Source organism: Carcharhinus amblyrhynchos, chromosome 26 (assembly GCF_965287045.1).
Source record: "Carcharhinus amblyrhynchos chromosome 26, sCarAmb.v2.hapA, whole genome shotgun sequence".
Taxonomy (NCBI): Eukaryota; Metazoa; Chordata; class Chondrichthyes; order Carcharhiniformes; family Carcharhinidae; genus Carcharhinus; species Carcharhinus amblyrhynchos.
In genome coordinates, this window is record NC_137349.1 from 16,547,671 (window position 1) to 16,559,703 (window position 12,033).

A 12,033-nucleotide genomic window follows, 5' to 3' on the forward strand; every position below is an offset into this window, starting at 1 on the left:
AGAAGAACAGTGACTGTTGTGACTAATGTAGGAAAGGTCGCTGCCAATTTACTCACAGTAAGCAGCAATGTTACAATAACTTTAACAAGGCTCAGGATGTGGACCTCTTAGAATACAAGCTCACAGATTAAGGCAGTAATGACTTGCCCAATCGGGGAGCCGTGCATGTATATAATCTAGAGTGTCAGGGCTACGGGCACTATGGGTTTATACTCTGCATGAGGAAGTACCTGTCTGAGTCTTGCTTACTATGTAAATAAACCTAGATTTGATGGAGGCCTTGGAGGAGTTACTTCAAATGTAATTAAGGCAATTAAATTAAATAATTAAATCTGGTGATTTTGAATAAGTATTATTCAAAACTCTAGGAATTGCTCCTCTGTTCTTTGTCAAAATAGCGTCCTGGGATCTGTTGGGCTCAGCTGTGGAGGTAGATGGTGCCAGCTGGTAAACAAATCATCTGGAAGATGATACCTCTGGCAGTGCTGCACTCTCTTGGTGCCGCAGGTAGCCTTGATTTTTATGCTCAAGTCATAGAATCAAAGAAAAGTGGATTTGCATAGTGACTTCATTGCAGTGTTAACGTAAGCCTACTTGTGACATGTAATGACTTTAATCAGGCAGTTGAGGTGGGCCTGTTAGAATATGAACTCCCTGATTAAGGGCCAAATTGATGGGCCAATCAGGGAGCCTCTTGCTTTGTACTCATCCAGGAGTGTCAGTTCCCCGGCACTCCTAGTGTAGACCGCTAACTGAAACCGCTCTGTATGCCGCTGTCAGACTTGTAAATAAAGGGATTTTGGTGAAGGGACTTCTGCCTCCAAGGACTTTTTACATGACACTAATTAATAAAAGGAAATAGAGACCATTCGGCCCATTGAACCTGCACTGACAACAATCCCACGTAGTTAACCTGCTAATCCCCCGGACACTAGCCAATCCACATATCTTTGTGAGGAAACCAGAGCACTCAGAGGAAACCCACACAGACAGTCATCCAAGGCAGGAATCAAACCAGGGTGCCTGGCTCTTTGAGGCAGCAGTGGAGTGGGACTTGGACACAAGCTTACCAATATGGTTGAAACTGATAGTTAACTATTAACACAGAGTTTGGCACTTCAGACAATAAAATAATTATCCCACACTTAATCAGTTTGAAAATGAGGTATCATCTTGTTAAACAGAAGCGAAAATACGGACGAAATGATGATATTTGAAACTAAAAACGTGCAAATATCTCCATTCTCACAAGAATGTTTATCGTCGTCAGGTCTGCAAAGTCATTTGTGCATTACATTTGAAACTACAGTTAACTGAGGAGGGAACTTGACTTACTGCAGGAAACTCATGTTCCGGTTCACTGATAGCAGTGAGCAAGATGTTTGGTTTACCTGAAACCCCCATCCTGACCATTCATCTTCATTTGAAAATGAAAGTGGGAGGAAATTAATTCAACACTTTACAAGAAGAGGAAATTGCTCTCCGCTGCGCTTGGCCTCTGAAAATCAGATTAGTTCAATGAAAGGAACAGCTTAAGAGTATTAAAGGGAATTTGGAACTCAAAGAATAACATTAAAAGTAATTAGCCAACCTGTAGCAGAGATGAAGCGCTTTTGATTTCTTAAAATAGAAGAGTCCCTGCAGTGCAGAAAGGAGGCCATTTGGCCCATCGAGCCTGCACCGACCACATCCCACCCAGGCCCTATCCCTGTAACCCCGCATATTTACCCTGCTAATTCTCTGGACACAATTTAGCAAGGCCAATCAACCTAACCCGTTCACTTTCGGAGTGTGGGAGGAAACCGGAGTACCCAGAGGAAACCCACACAGACCACAGGGAGAATGTGCAAACTCCATACAGTCATCTAAAGCCGGAATCGAACCTAGGCCCCTGGCTGTGTGAGGCAGCAGTGCTAACCACTGTGCCACCCTATTCTTATTCCTGCTTTTCTTTGGCTATTATTTTCTTTGTTTACCACCCCTGCGTTTATCAAGTTCCCTTTCTGGCTCCTGACGATGTCAAATTTGGTTAGTTCCTCTTTATAGTCCAGCAACAGAATAGTGCAGAATTTTGCTGCCCTCCCTCCACACAAACTGATGGCCACCATTATGAGATCCATTTCATTGCTGTCAAGATGCTGCGAGTGTTATTCTGCCCCATCACCTATCACTTATCGGGATCAGAGAAACTAGTTTAGGCAGCCTTTGGCCATCATTTGAAAGACGGTAATGGTTTGTCAAAGGATTTATATCCAATTCCTTCAGCCTGTGAGTTTTATCGCGCCAGTTCAATTCATTTGCCAATCGTACAGCTCTGCTCACATCCAGTTTACAAGTGGAGGGAAAACTAAAAACAAAACCAAACATAAGTGACTAATTCATCTCCCAGTTATCCTTTGGAAATTTATTCAGTGCAGGAGGTTGTCCGCCTGTTAATGAGGATCATTTCTTAAAACGTGTTGAATCTTTTACCATTTTGTTGGCGCCCACCCATGAATTTAAAATGGCCGCCAGCTGTCGTCTTTCTTTCAAGTAGAACAGTGATGAGTGGCGTTTGTTATATAGAACACAGAACATAGAACACTACAGCATAAACAGGCCCTTCGGCCCACAAGTTGCACTGATCATATCCCTACCTACCAGGCCTATCTATAACCCTCAATCCCATTAAATCCCATGTACTCATATTAAATCCCAAGTACCTTGGGGGGACTTTTATGAAGCCCACAAGAGTGGGAAATGTGGCGTTATTAGGCGGGATGCGAATTTTCAATTTCCAGACGACGAGTTGAGATGCAGCAATAAAGTTAGCAGTGTTTATGGGTCAAAAATTATGCTGACCTGTGGCGGGTTCATACTTGTGATATATTTGCATGACGTGAATACTCAATATCCCAAAACAGTTTTTAGTAAAGTCCTGCCCTTGGAATAAAGTCAGCGATGGACAAATACCTTTTGATTTAATTTATTATTGTCATAAGTATTAGTATACAGTGAAAAGTATTGTTTCTTGCACGCTATACAGACAAAGCATACTGTACATAGAGAAGGAAAGGAGAGGGTGCAGAATGTAGTGTTACAGTCATAGATGGCTAGGGTGTAAAGAAAGAACAACTTAATATAAGGTAAGTCCATTCAAAAGTCTGACTGCAGCAGGGATTAAGCTGTTCTTGAGTCGGTTGGTATGTGACCTCAGATTTTTGAACCTTTTTCCCGACAGAGGAAGAGAGGATGTCCAAGGTGCACAGAGTTCTTGATTATGCTGGCTGCTTTTCCGAGGAGTGAAAATGACCAGTTGCTCTGTTTCTGATGTTGGTTACTTTAACGTCACAGGAGAACAGTCAGTTATTTGAATGTCCCGAAACTGTAAAATCCTGCCAGAGGTCAACAGACCCTCCCATTGTCCGCCCCTCACTCCCTCTGATTCCTGTGGTGGGCGGGGGGGCAGTAAAATTCCAACCACTATGTTCATAGAAATAGGGATTGTATAAGAGACCAATATTGATTTGCAAGCTGCATGTGTTACAGCACTGACAGAAAATCTTCTATGAAATCTGTTATGAGGAATAACCACCTCCATCCAGACTGCTCTGTCTGACCTTAAGTTGAACTTCAAACATCGAGCAGTACAGTGGCACAGTGGTTAGCCAGAGCCTAGATTCAATTTCTGGCTTGGGTCTCTGTCTGTGTGGAGTCTGCATATTCTCCCCATGTCTGTGTGGGTTTCCTCCAAGTGCTCCGGTTTCCACCCACAGTCCAAAAGACATGCTGGTTAGGTACATTGACAATGCTGAATTCTCCCTCTGTATACCCGAACAGGCGCAGGAGTGCAGCGACTGGGGGATTTTCACAGTAACTTCATTGCAGTGTTAATGTAAGCCTACTTGTGATGCTAATCAATAAATAAACTTCATCAATTATTATTTTGGAATTATCAATTTTCATTATCTTCAGCTTTGACACATAAATGATGTTAAGTATAATTTGGTGAGTAGAGTGTTAACCAGGCTAAAAAGACATCAGAGAAAGTTATCCCATGTCTGTAAGGGGGAAAACAAACCCTGTCAAAACCTGTTATAATCCAGTTACAACCGTCTGTATTAAAAGTGTTCCAGTAACACTTCAGCTGTGCTAATATTATGTAAAATCTACTCCACCTGAGCACAGTGCTGTTATTTGTGCATTGTACATGAAAGCGTAATCTTTAAAAGCCAAATGATTCCCCTTATTCAATCAAGTCTTTTATGCTGAGTAAAAAAGTAAATTAACAGTAAGAGAAAACTGCCAGTGATTTTTGGGTCACTAATGACCTGAATTTCTACTGTGCAATTTAGTCACAAATGCGTTATTGTGTTTGTATGAGAATTCGCTGTCCCCTGCTTAACCTGCCTATTTTCAATGGGTTAACACCTCTGAATAAACAGCAGGAAAGGGACATTTCATTACTCTGTTTGTTACCAGTAGTACACAATGTAATTTTAACCCACAGATTTCATAACTGCTTTCTGAGGGAATGATCTCGTGGGCTGGGCAATGCAATCCTCGGTACAAAATGAACAGTTATACAAAAAAGTGAGTAGGAAGTGGCTTGGGGTTTTATAAATCAAAGGTAATAAGTGGATTATAAAGAGGGAAGCTTGGCTCATTAGAGACTTATTTGAAACAAACAACTTGCTGAGGCACAATTCATTCTTCAAGCATCAAGCAGCTTCTGTTTAACGGAAGGAATGGGCCGATGGACTATGGGTTCTCGTGAGGCACCTAGTGTCAGTATTGAGCACTCTCAGAACAGGAACAGACCATGGCCTGGAGTCCTCAAACACTCCTCATACGTCAAGCTTTTCATTCCTGGGATTGTTCTCATGAATCTCCTCTGGACCCTCTCCAAGGCTAGCACATCTTTCCTTAGATAGAGGGCTCAAAACTGCTCACAATATTCCAAATAGGGTCTGACCAGAGCCTTATAGAGCCTCAGCAGTACATACTCGCCTTTGTATTCTAATCATTGCCACCATTGCCTTTGCTTTTCTAACTACCAACTCATCCCACAAGTTAACTTTAAGAGAGTCCTGAACTAGAACTCCCAAGTCCCTTTGTGCTTCCGATGTCTCAATTGCCTCACCAATTCTACACCTCTATTCTTCCTACCAATGTGCATAACCTCACACTTTCCCATGTTGTGTTCCATCTGCCACTTTCTTTTTCACTCATCTAACCTGTCCAAGTTCTTCTGCAAGCTCCCCGCACCCCCCAACTCCATCTGTCCAGCCACCTATCTTTATATCATCTGCAAACTTAGCCACAATGCCCTCAGTTCCTTCATTCATGTGGTTGACTCTTAAATGCCCTCTGAAATGGCTCAGGTCAAGGGGCAATTAGGGATGGGCAATGAATGCTGGCCCAGCCAGTGACACCAATGTCCCAGGAATGGAAAAATATGAGCTATTGTGTGGAATGAGACTGAATAAGCCACGTCACAGATGATAAACGCTGTTGGCAAATAAAGGTGATAGTCATCATATTAGTGTAAGCTCAATTTGAACCCAGTTCTTGGTAGAGAAAGGTTTGTATCTAACCCACTGTACCAATTGTTTTCATAGGGAGCAATTATATACTTATAGAGATGTTCCTAATGATCCATGGAATGCAAAAATAAGACATTATAGTATTAAAAGTGTGGGGTGAAATGACACACACGAGAAACGGAATGCCTGTTTTTCCCTTTAATTACCCATCCACTAATTTAGCAGTGGAACACATGGTTTTGAAAACACAGGAATCATCTAGAAAAATTGACATTCCTCCACTGTTTTTTTGCAAGTAGGACTACACCTCACCAACATTGAGGATGATGCAAATAACTTAAAAGGAACACTCCAGCAACTTCTGTTTCTTATTCCTTCAGGCATGCCTTTGTGTTTCCTCCAAGAAGCAAACACTGTATAAAAAGAAATGGCCATCTCCAATGATCAAGTGGATAACAATGGAAGTAAGTCCAGGAAAGGAGTCCCAGCAAAGGAAGTGGCACGGTGGCACAGTGGTTAGCACAGCTGCCTCACAGTGCCAGGGAACCAGGTTCGATTCCGGCCTTGAGTCACTGTCTGTATGCAGTTTGCACATTCTCCCCGTGTCTGCATGGGCTTCCTTCCCACAGCTGAAGGATGTGCAGGTTAGGCTGATTGCCCACGGTAAATTGCCTCTTGGTGTTAGGGAGATTAGCAAGATAAATGCATGGGGTTATGGGGATAAGTTGTCAGTGTAGGCCAGATGGACTGAACGGCCTCTTTCTACACTGTAGGGATTCCATGATTCTATGAATAATCCTACAAGGCTGGAATTGAACCCGGTTCCCAGGCGCTGTGAGGCAGGGTGCTCACCTCAGTGCCACCACACTGCCCTTAAGGACAGGAAATACCAGAAGAAATGTAAAATAACCCTGTCAACCCTATGATAATACAGATCAACAACAAAACAAACATGATTTTATTTACGGGTTGAAACGTTTAGAACTTTTAACATCATTCTTCCTTATTTCATGCAGACTGCAGTCTATTGGTGGGATTTTATGGCCTCACTCATCCTGAAACCATAAAATCCCACCCAACAAAACTTCCCATTGTCTTCCCCTCACTGGCTCCGATTCCCAGAGTGGGCGAGGTGGTAAAATTGTATCATGAAAATAATAGATGTTGGAGACTGAGTAATTTAAACTCGGGGTTCACTTACTGGTCATGGGACAAACAAGGTTTGCACTCATGGTGCATAAAGTCAGCTGCACCCCAGAGCAAATTACACAGTTACTATTCACTCCCAAACAGCCGTAGCCCTCTCTGTAATTTGCACTCATATTCACTGACCCAGATGAGCTTCCAGCAATATCTGACACCGGCTTAACCGGGCACATGTACTTACTGGGACGATCGATGACCTTTCAGCTCAACCAGAACTATAATTAGAGTGGAGATGTCCTTTAATTTTACAACGATATGGGTTGGTGGTTGGGTTCTCTGTGTGTGGGTGGCTGTCAGGGGTGGAGGTGGAGGGGAGGAGCTCCACGTGCCACACGCACACACATTCACGTGCACACATGTGAATCATGACTAACCACACACAAAAACATTTCAGAATGAGAGACCCAGAAATGAAGCAAAAAGAAGGCAAGTTTGTTCACGGTTAAATTATTATTGAAAGAGGAAGGCAGTTTCTTTATCTTAGTCTCGCTGATCCTGATTCTACTCAGCAGTCAATGATATGTTGGACAGTATTTGACCTGAATTTGACCAGTTGAGAGTGTGTAGGACCCTAGGCAACCACAAGCACTTGATAGTTATCTCTTGGTTGGAAAATGAAGAGATTATACATTTGCTTCTGCCAATCGAACAAAATCACAAGAGCAAAGCGGGCTGCCTGCTTTGAACAGAATTGCTATCAGCTTTGCCAAAAGTATGTCAGTGATCTATCACTAGGTAGCCTGACAGGAACAGTTGAAGACTTCAAGGCATAGTAGTGAAGGTTCAACTCTCAGCAGCTCAGTCACAAAGGCTACCAAAAAAGGTGGGATTATCTTTGGGAATGTGTTTGCTGGACTGGCTAGCCAGGAATTTAAATGCAGCAAGAACGTGACATAATGGCCTGGATTTTACCAGCTCTCTAGGGGCAGGTTAGGAGCCCAGTGTGTTTGGGGTGGCGAGTTGGTGTTTTGGAGGATACATATAAAATCACAAGACAAGGCAGCGGGTGGAGTCCCTTCACCTTTCCACTACCATGCCATCTTGCCAGCAGCAAGGAAAGTCGTGAATGGACCTCCTGTCCAGAGGCCAATTAAGCCAGTCAAGTGACCAAATAAGAGCTTCTTTCCACCGTCACTAGCTTGTTACTGGTGATATCTTCCTCCACTGTTGGCCTTCTAGCAGTCTCGAGAAGCACCCCTACTCGGGCACTCTATGGTTCACACAGGCTCCCCAATTGGCAATAGCCAATCTTGTGGCAATAGTGCCACCTACCCTCCTTAACACCCTACTCCATCACTGGGGCCTGCCTGACTGACTGTGGTGCCTCCAAACCTAATGACCCTTTTCCTCAGATGATTGTGAGGGCACTGTTCTTCAATGGCATCCTCTTTGTGATGACTTGCTAATGAGGTTGGCTTGCTAGAGTATGAACTACCTGATCAGTCTTCGCCTTCCGCGCCCGCTGGGTACCACAGGGGCTGGTGTGCATTATAAACCCGAAAACCACATTGTGATTTGACGTTTTAAGTTTCCTTTGTACTTTGTTTTTTGTTTGGGCTGTTCCTCCTCCTTTTGGGGACCTGCCCCTTTTAATTTGTCCCTAAGTTAATTTGAGTTTATTTACTTGCTTGGTATGAAAAGAAAAAACTGATGAGTCTTCCCTAAGTTAATTTGAGTTAGTTTATTAAATTGGTACCCAGAAAGAAGTATCTGATGATTCATAATTGATGGTTAAATCAGGGAGACTCATGCTGCCTATTTAAAGCAGGTGTGTCAGATCCCAGCCTGCATTCAGCAGGGAGCAATTGGTGAGCTGGCTGTGTACAGATGTATGGTGTAAATAAAGTAACTTGGTGACGGGACTTTTGCCTTCCTGGGGTTATTACACTCTTCTTCCAAGTGTGGAACTAAGCTACATCTAATCTCTGTGGGAGTGAATTCCACACATTCACCACTCTCTGGGTGAAGTCATTTCTTGTCACCTCAGTTCTAAAAGGTCTACCCTTATCCTCAAACTATGACCCTTAGTTCTGGACTCCCCCTCCACTGGGAACATTCTTTCTGAATCTACGCTATTACTGTTAGAAATTTATAAGTGTCCATAACTCTCCTCTCACTCTCCTAAACATCAATGAATATAATCCTAACTCCTTTTTTCATTCATTCATTTATTCTTCATATGACAGACCTGCCATCCCAGGAATCAGCCCAGTAAACCTTTGCTGCACTCCCTCTATAGCTGGGACACCCTTCAACAGATAAGGACATCAAAGCTGCACACAGTACGCCACCATTCATCAACAAATACGGAGCCAGTTTTAATAGTCAGGCTTCATTTAACCTGACCAAAATGCTCAAGAAGAGACTGGAAAATGTTTCCTGGCAAATGAAATATGTTGTCTCGGAAACCGCTGACCAAACCCAAGATATGGGCGGGAAATGGTTCCAGCTGGTTCAGGCAGGCTGCTGTATGCTTAGGGGAAATACAGGCGGGTGAGGCCTATTCTTTCCTGTGGGGCGTAGAGTTCCACTTGGCCAACTTCCCTGCAGCCTACTGACGTTAAAGTAACAGTCAGATCCCAAGATGTCATTCGACTCCTCTCTGCAGAGTTAAGGAAGGCTCCCTGGGGACAATCTTCCCGCCTGCCATGGGAATCGTAGCAGGTGATGAGGGTGTTCAATGGAAAGGTCCATTGACCTTGGAAGGGATTTTCCGGTTTTGGGGCGAGCATGGATGGAAAATCCCATCCCTGTCTTTGTGCGAATGTCCTTTGGCAAGGGCAATTTAAAATAGCAGCCACTGGGATCAGGGAAAAAGTCCAGTTGCTCATCTCAGTCACTGCCCTTGGAGGAAGACAGAGTTAAAATCTCCTTCCAACTGCACCTCCCCAACAAATTTTGCCTTCCTATTTAATTGTCCTGTGACACGAGTTTCGTTTGTTGTGAAATACTTTTCCTATGCCTCTTAGCATAGTCCCTTGTCCTGAATATTGCGAGTCCTCTACATAAATGCAATCGGTTTTATGACTCTGGACAAAGAATGCCAGAGGGTCAATGGATCACCTTCCCCATTCCCATCCCAAACCCTCTGTTCCCAACCGATTGTAGGATTCAGCCAACATCATCTCAGGGCTACTTCTGTTTCCATGAAGAGATAGGTTATCTAGGTTATAATAATAGGTTGTATAATAGATTATATAATAGGCTATCTCTTAATGCACGTTCCTTTTTAAGTATATCTTGGAGCATTCTAACATTGTCCCTATTCTTGGAGGTGGTCAAGTGCTTCCAGTGGCCTAGACTAGAGTACCGCACAGAATACTGAGTTTCTTTTGTCCACATTTGCATTGAAGTTTCATATCTTGCAAATACAGTTTGTGAGTTTATGGAGGTAGCACAGGTTGAACGTCCAAACATCCGGCTGGAGCAGGGAGGGGTGGTGGGAGAGGAGGAGCAATATACTTTTGTCCAAATGGCAGCCATTTGTGATTGTACTGTCCTGGTACCTCTTGGCTCAGTGTGTAAAAGCATTAGCTGATGGTACTGAGTCAAATACACAAGAGGTTTTCTAATTCAATGGTTTGTATTGCTGAGCTGGGAGAGAACATAAGAACATAAGAACATAAGAAATAGGAGCAGGAGTAGGCCATCTAGCCCCTCGAGCCTGCCCCGCCATTCAATAAGATCATGGCTGATCTGTTGTGGCTCAGTTCCACTTTCCCGCCCTCTCCCCATAACCCTTAATCCCCTCTCTTATCAAGAACCCATCAACCCGCTTCTTAAAAATATTTAGCGAGGCAGCCTCCACCACTTCAACGGGCAGAGAATTCCAGAGATTCACCACCCTTTGAGTGAAGAAGTTCCTCCTCAACTCCGTTCTAAACCGCCTCCCCTTTATCTTGAGGCTGTGCCCCCTAGTCCTACTGTCTTTTTTGAGCGGGAAGAGTCTCTCCACCTCTATCCTATCCATCCCATTCATCATCTTATACGTCTCAATGAGATCTCCCCTCATTCTTCTAAACTCTAACGAGTACAAGCCTAGTTTATTCAGCCTCTCCTCATAGCTCAATCCCCTCAACTCCGGTATCAGCCTAGTAAATCTCCTCTGCGCTCCCTCCAGGGCCAAAATATCCTTGCACAGGTGCGGCGCCCAAAACTGCACACAGTACTCCAGCTGCGGCCTCACCAATGCCCTATACAGCTGCAGCAAGACCTCCCTACTTTTATATTCAATCCCCCTCGCTATGAAGGCCAGCATCCCATTCGCCTTCCTGACCACCTGCTGCACCTGCAAGCTGGGTTTTTGCGACTCATGCACAAGGAAATCAGCAAGGTCCCTATGTCATGGTACAATAGTGTGTGGACTCTCACTGCCTAGGCTCATACATGGATGCCAGCAACTGTGAAGGCTAATTTCACCAAGGGATTCATAGAATCCCTGCAGTGCAGAAGGAGGCCGTTTGACCCACTGAATCTGCACCAACTCTCTGACAGTGCATCTTCCTATGATCTCTGCATCCCCCCCCCCACTCTATCCCTGTTGCCCTCTGCATTTACCCAGTTAATCCCCATGGGCTAGGTATCTTGGGACACTAAGGGGCAATTTAGCCTGGCCAATCAACATAACTTGCATATTTTTGGACTTGGGAGGAAACCGGAACACCTGGAGGAAATGCAAGCAGACCCAAAGGTAGGGGAGTCTAAAACTAGAGGGCATGGTTTTAAAACGAGAGGGGAGAAATACAACAGGATGCAGCAAAACCATTTTTTCACTCAGAGAGCTGTGAGTGTCTGGAATGAGCTGCCAGAGGTAGTAGTAGAGGCAGGTACAATTTTGTCTTTTAAAAAGCATTTACATGGGTAAGATGGGTACAGAGGGATATGGGCCGAACGCGGGCAATTGGGATTAATTTAGTGGGCGGCATAGGTAAGTTGGGCCAAAGCGTCTGTTTCCATGCTGTGAACCTTTATGACACAGGGAGAATGCGCAAACTCCACACAGACAGTCACCTGAGGCTGCAATTGAACCCTGGTCCCTGGCAGCAGTGCTAATCATGTGCCACCATGCCGGGTTTATGAATGAGTTTATCGGGGATGTTTATCACATTGAAGTCATAAAGAATAATGGTGACCTTGAGCGTGGTAGCAAAGGATACGGAAAACCCGGGGAACTGTATTCCAACAAGGACTTTGGGCGATAAGAGTGAAATGGGTGATAATGAGCCAGCAGCCTGCTTACATCTCTGACGATATTGGATTCAATGGATATTAAAAAATCTTGTGAGGTGTAAAACGGGATGTT